This window comes from Salvia miltiorrhiza, chromosome 2, assembly GCF_028751815.1.
Source record: "Salvia miltiorrhiza cultivar Shanhuang (shh) chromosome 2, IMPLAD_Smil_shh, whole genome shotgun sequence".
In the NCBI taxonomy this organism is placed as follows: Eukaryota; Viridiplantae; Streptophyta; class Magnoliopsida; order Lamiales; family Lamiaceae; genus Salvia; species Salvia miltiorrhiza.
In genome coordinates, this window is record NC_080388.1 from 24,504,212 (window position 1) to 24,509,808 (window position 5,597).

At 36.5% G+C, this 5,597-nt stretch overlaps 1 long non-coding RNA gene across 1 annotated transcript; it reads left to right on the forward strand.

Moving 5' to 3' along the window:
* Positions 1-305: 305 nt before the first annotated feature.
* Positions 306-4,933, forward strand: LOC131007798 (uncharacterized). The gene is made up of 4 exons (XR_009096291.1): positions 306-583; positions 3,712-4,377; positions 4,494-4,596; positions 4,664-4,933. It is a non-coding gene; the product is annotated as an uncharacterized LOC131007798 (long non-coding RNA).
* Positions 4,934-5,597: the final 664 nt, after the last annotated feature.

The window sequence follows — 5,597 nt, forward strand, 5'->3', positions numbered from 1 at the left end:
ATGAGGAATATTATAATTGAGTGAGTGCACAAATATTAGTGCTATAATTATTTTATTTGGTCACATGAATAATTATGCTATGGTATTTTATTAATGAGTAATATTTCCATAATTATTAGGGATATTATTTAATCACCCTTCTCACACTATTATTTTATACCTTTGGGCATGTGCTTAATTATACATTTGCCAAGTGTATTGCTTGAGAGAGTGTAGAGATTAGAGAGAGAGAGACTAAGGCATTTAATGCCATATATTCTCAAAGATTAGCAAATCTTTCATAAGATTTCCAAAATCCTCACAAATCTTGCTAAGTATTTCTCTCTCCTTCACTCACAATTTTCGGTCACCACCTCTCTCCTTCCACCCCCATTCGACACTCACTCTCTCTCCCTCATCTCTCACATTTCCTCCATTGTCAACCATTAACGAGACCTTCAAAGCTTCACAAAAGTATGCCAAACACATAAATCACCATCAAAACCTTACCCAAACACCTCCCATCTACTTGAATCCAAGGAGATCCTTGAAGATTGGCCTCAAAGCTAGAGAGAGAAAGTTTGATATTTGGTGTAAAGTTTGGGTAAGTGATCATGTAATCCATAGATCTAGCTTGAATGATGTTGTATGTGAGTATTTTTGAAAGATTGAAGCAAGAAAATCACCCCTTCCTTTTCTCTCAAATTTTTGAAAAAATGGGTCTTTACCCTTCAAAATTTTTTCTTTTCCTTTCCTTGATTTGGGGTGAAAAATGAGATCTATGCGGTGTTTGTTGATGATTGATGTGTGTTGTGAAAGTATATGCCTTGAGATGTGAAAGTTGGATGAGTTTAGTTTACCTAAAAATTGGGAATTGGTGAGTTGATGTGTTAAATGATGAATTGATGATGAGAATGAGTCTATGTGATGTTTATGATGATGATTGATGGAGTATATGGAATATATGATGTCAATTGATGAATTTGAGGTGAGTTAGTTTAATAAAATTAGGGATATGTGTATCTATGCCCTAAATTGGAAATTGGTGGTTTATATGTGAGTTTAAATGGGTAAAATTGATAGATCTATGATTAGATTAAGGTTTCATGTGTGTTTATAAAATTTCAAAGAGTTTAGTTTAATAAAAATTAGGACTTTTTGCCTATGTGTTATTTAAGTGATTTTGGTTTAGGATATATGTGATTGAGCATTAAATTAGTGTCTATTTATGTTTGATTAAGTCTTTTGTTGGCTAAGTAAAATTTGTACTTAGTTTAGTTTGTATGATTAAAGAGGATCTATGTGTGTATAATGAGTTATATGATGTATGAGGTCATTTATGAATGATTGAGTAATTTTGAGCATGAAAATGAAAAGAGAATTGAATTGTTGCGTTCGTTGAAACGTTTTCCTTGAGATTTGGGTTTATGATGTAAGAGGAGAGTCGAGATTGAGTATGATGAGTATTATGTTGTACTTGAATGTTTTTTAGTGCTATAAGTGTTTAAAATGAGCTTTGATGAGTTTTCTTTGAAGGAATGTGGAGTTGAGCATGTATGCTTGTGTGATTGAGTTCAGAGTCATTTTTCGTGATGCACTGACCTACTGTTTTCGAGGGGTTTTTGATACCAAAACACCATGAACATTTTATGGTAAGTATATTTGAGAGTCCTGAGCACACCGGTAAAATTTCAAGTCATTTGGACTTCGTTTACTATTTTTATAAAATGTAAAACCAAAACTTTCTGCCGAAATGTTCGGTGAGTAGCCAATAGAGTCACCTTTTTCAGTATTTTTCCTTAACGTTTTGGAACCCAAATTTTTATTGTTAAGCCATGAGTGTCTTAGATAAGTACCCACCAAATTTCAGACCTTTTTGACAACGTTTACTATTTTTCAAAAATCAAACTTTTCGATTGCTAAAAACTGCCGAATATGGTAGACTGTAGTAAAACGGTCATATCTCCTAAAATACTTGGAGTTTTTGATCCTACTTTTTTTTTAAAAATGAAACTAGACTCAAAGAGGTTTCTTTTGGTATAGGTTACGACTCCAGGGAAGTTCTGTACCGAGTCTGGTGAGGTTTTGAAGTTGAGTCAGTGCAGAGTGTGTAGGAATATTAAATTGAATTAATACTCGATTGCCCGATGATCGTTTCTTGGATTATTATTAATTCATCATACAACGATTAATTCCTAACATGCTCCTATGAATTTAACAGCTGCACACAGGTGTTAGAAAAACTTACTTGAGAATCGGATGCACAGATGGTTGATGATCGCGTCGAATGATTCAGACTCCAGCTCTGATCTTCTCGACTGTATCCCGCTCAATTCCCAACGTTGGATGGACAACGAACTATGAGAACTCCCAAGACAGAAAAGCCAATCACGTTCTGCGCCCCCTCTCTGCTCTCAAAACCCTAATTTTTGATCAGTGTATTTTCCTGAGAGCTGACAGCTGTATTTAATAATACAGAAAGAAGAGTGGGGCGCCAGTTTTAGGGTGTAGGCGTTTTTCTGCCCTACTTGGGCTAGGAGACATTGGGCCAGCCCAGGGACCAGATACAAGGAATAAAGATGGGCCTCAAATAAATTAATTTATCTATGGTCAGCCCAGACCATAATTAATTTATAAATATCAGTTCATTCCACTAGAGAACCGATACTGACTTACCCCATTATTGCCGGTGATGAGTCGGGGCTTGTATTTAGACTTATTAAATCTCCGTATTTAAAATATCCGACATCCATTAATTAATTAGAGCTCTGACAGCTTAAATTAATTAATCTCTTAATAATTCCTTAAGCAGTACCACTCAATCTTTATTATTACGCCTGAACTTAATCAACCTGCAGGGTTTAGCGTAATAAACCTTATTGAGCTCCTTAAGGGGATGTCATTATCCTATACCGGATACGGGTACTAATACAGATAATCAAATATCATATATTAACCGCTATCACCCAAGATACAGAGTACTCGAGTTAGTATTTAACTCTCGCCCATAGTAAGTCAAAGTGATATACGAATTAACATATATATCTGAATACTTATTAGTATTAAGATTTATGAGTCACCGAGATCTTGATTCTTCACTTAAGTCAGATAGAAGAATACATCTCAACTGTTGGTCCTATCAATACGTAATGACGTACCAGTATAGACAAGTAGCCAAGACAAACTACTTCCATCTATACTGCAGCCTAAACCAATAACTTGTCCTAGAGTTATTTCGGCTGTGATCATATTATATCTCTTAAGGTTATTCCAATTATATGGTCTTCTGTGATCTACAACACACCATATAATCTACTTATACAGAGATAAAGAACATACATATGCAATCATGAACACAATCAGATAGGAGATAAGAATAGTGAATAACAGGAATCATTGTATACAAGCATAAAGTTCTTGCTTTCAGTATACAAATCCAACAGAGTGAAGTTTGTTTTTGACTTGTCTATGTGTGTTTTTCATATGCTTAAGTGTTTATGCTTGTTTATGTGCTTGATTGCTATGAGTTTGGTCCGAGTTGAGAGTTAAGTCAAGAGTAGGACGTGTGAATCCTTAGAAGTTGAGTATACCTAGGGATTGAGTTTTATTGGGTAAATAGACGTTGAGTGAGAAGTTATAGTTTGAGATGAGATTGGATTTAGAAAATGAGTTTCTGACTAAGGTTTGTTTTATCACATGAACCTTTGATGATGATGATGATGATATATGAAGGCCCGAGCGAGAAGAAGAAGTAAGTCACCTGATTTCTTTCCAGGATTAGTGAAGGACTTCAGGTGGGCAATATTTTGAGTATACATATATCGTATGAGCTTTCTAAATGATTTGATGATGTTATGAGTTTATCAAATGCTTTGAGATAAATGATATTTGAGAACTGTTTGACTTGCCAATTTTTGATGTTGAGCTTGTGTGTTACCCTCTACTGATGAGATGAGACGAATTCGGTCCTGCCACAAGCGGGATTTTGTGCACAGAGGTGACTGTGAGCCGTCTTCGGGTCGGCCGGTCACGGTACTTGAGAGGGAGGCCTACTTCTCAGTACCTTTGATGATGATGAGTTGTAGATGTGGTACATACATGTTAAGATCCTTGACTGCAGTCGTTTCTTTATGATATCATGATTATGAAAACTACATGCACAGATTTATTTACGCCAACTTTATTCCTGTGTATTGCTGAGATGTGGCAAGTGAAAAATCCCTTCCTGGGGCTTGTTCAACGGTGTTTGATCAGTGAGCCTATTCACGTTGTGCACCACTTTGAACCCTTGTTCATTCCAGGTGGGTTGATATGCCGACTGTGTTTCTCCCTGCAGTACTCTGGGAGGCAGTCCTCTGTATGGCACCCTTTCTTGATACCGAGTGTCTGTTTGTTCAGGTCTGCTTATTACCACTCTACTCCGTTTTCCGGGCAGCTCTGGCTTCTTCCAGCTGTATATACCCCGAGTGCTGGGATAAAATGTCATCGAAATCTCATGGTTGTTTAACTTGTAGGTTATCAAAAAAGGCTCCAGGCCTTAACCCTCGGACGAAGACGTACCCCTTGATTTGAGATTAAGCTTTGGGCACTTCCAGAGATGCCTTGGTGAAACGAGCAGTAAATTCTTTCAAAGTCTCATTTGGTTTCTATTTCATGTCCATTAATGACATCGTAGTTTTTACAGCACGCTTGGAACCCGCGAACTGACACATGAAGATATCATGGAGGTGTTCAAAAGAGTGAATTGAATTAGGTTCCAATGTCCAGAACCACTGCTGAGCCATCCGGTTAGCGTAGTGGAGAAAATTCTAAACTTGATCCCCTCAGTGTACTGATGTAGCGTGATCATGGTTTTGAATCTGGCCATGTGCCCCTCTAGGTCCAGTGGAGGATCCAGAATTTTTAAGTTGGGGGTACGAAAAAATAAATTGCCAAAGGTCGGGTTGTTTTGTCACTTCTTTCGATTTTTTTGATTTAGGCGTTTGACTTGCCATTCCTATATGCAATACATAAATATATAATAATACTTTAGAATTGAATGAATGAAACAAATTCTAAACGAAAAAGTAAAGAACGCGATAAATTTAAAATCAAATAAAATATTTTTCTTACCCCCAAAACTATCACTATTATTTTTTAGAACAACTTGTTGCAGTGCAATATGTCAATATCGATTATCTGACTCTATTCTCCTCTCTCTAATATCTTTTATTTTTCTTTGAGGAATCAGAAGTCTCGCCTATGTCTAATTTTGTTTCTTTTTCTTTGAGGAATCAGACGTCTCTTCGCCTCCTCTCTCCAATTTCTATTATTTTTCTCGGAGGAATCTTTTGTGATATCTCTCTAATCACAGCCGCCACTTTGTTACATTCTAATGGGCTAAAGGCCCAAAGTCCATTTTTTTGTAACGGTTGGGACTTGGGATTTGGGGCTGGGGGACAAAATCAACTAATTAACTTTAAATATATTGTACATATATAATACTATTAGTAAAAGAAAAAAAAAGTTTTGGGGTCATCCGATCTGTCGTATTCCATGGCAATGGGCTTGTAGTGGCGAGGCAATGCCAAGATTTCTTCTAAAAAATGGCTTGAGCCCAGCCTGGAAACAATCTCAGG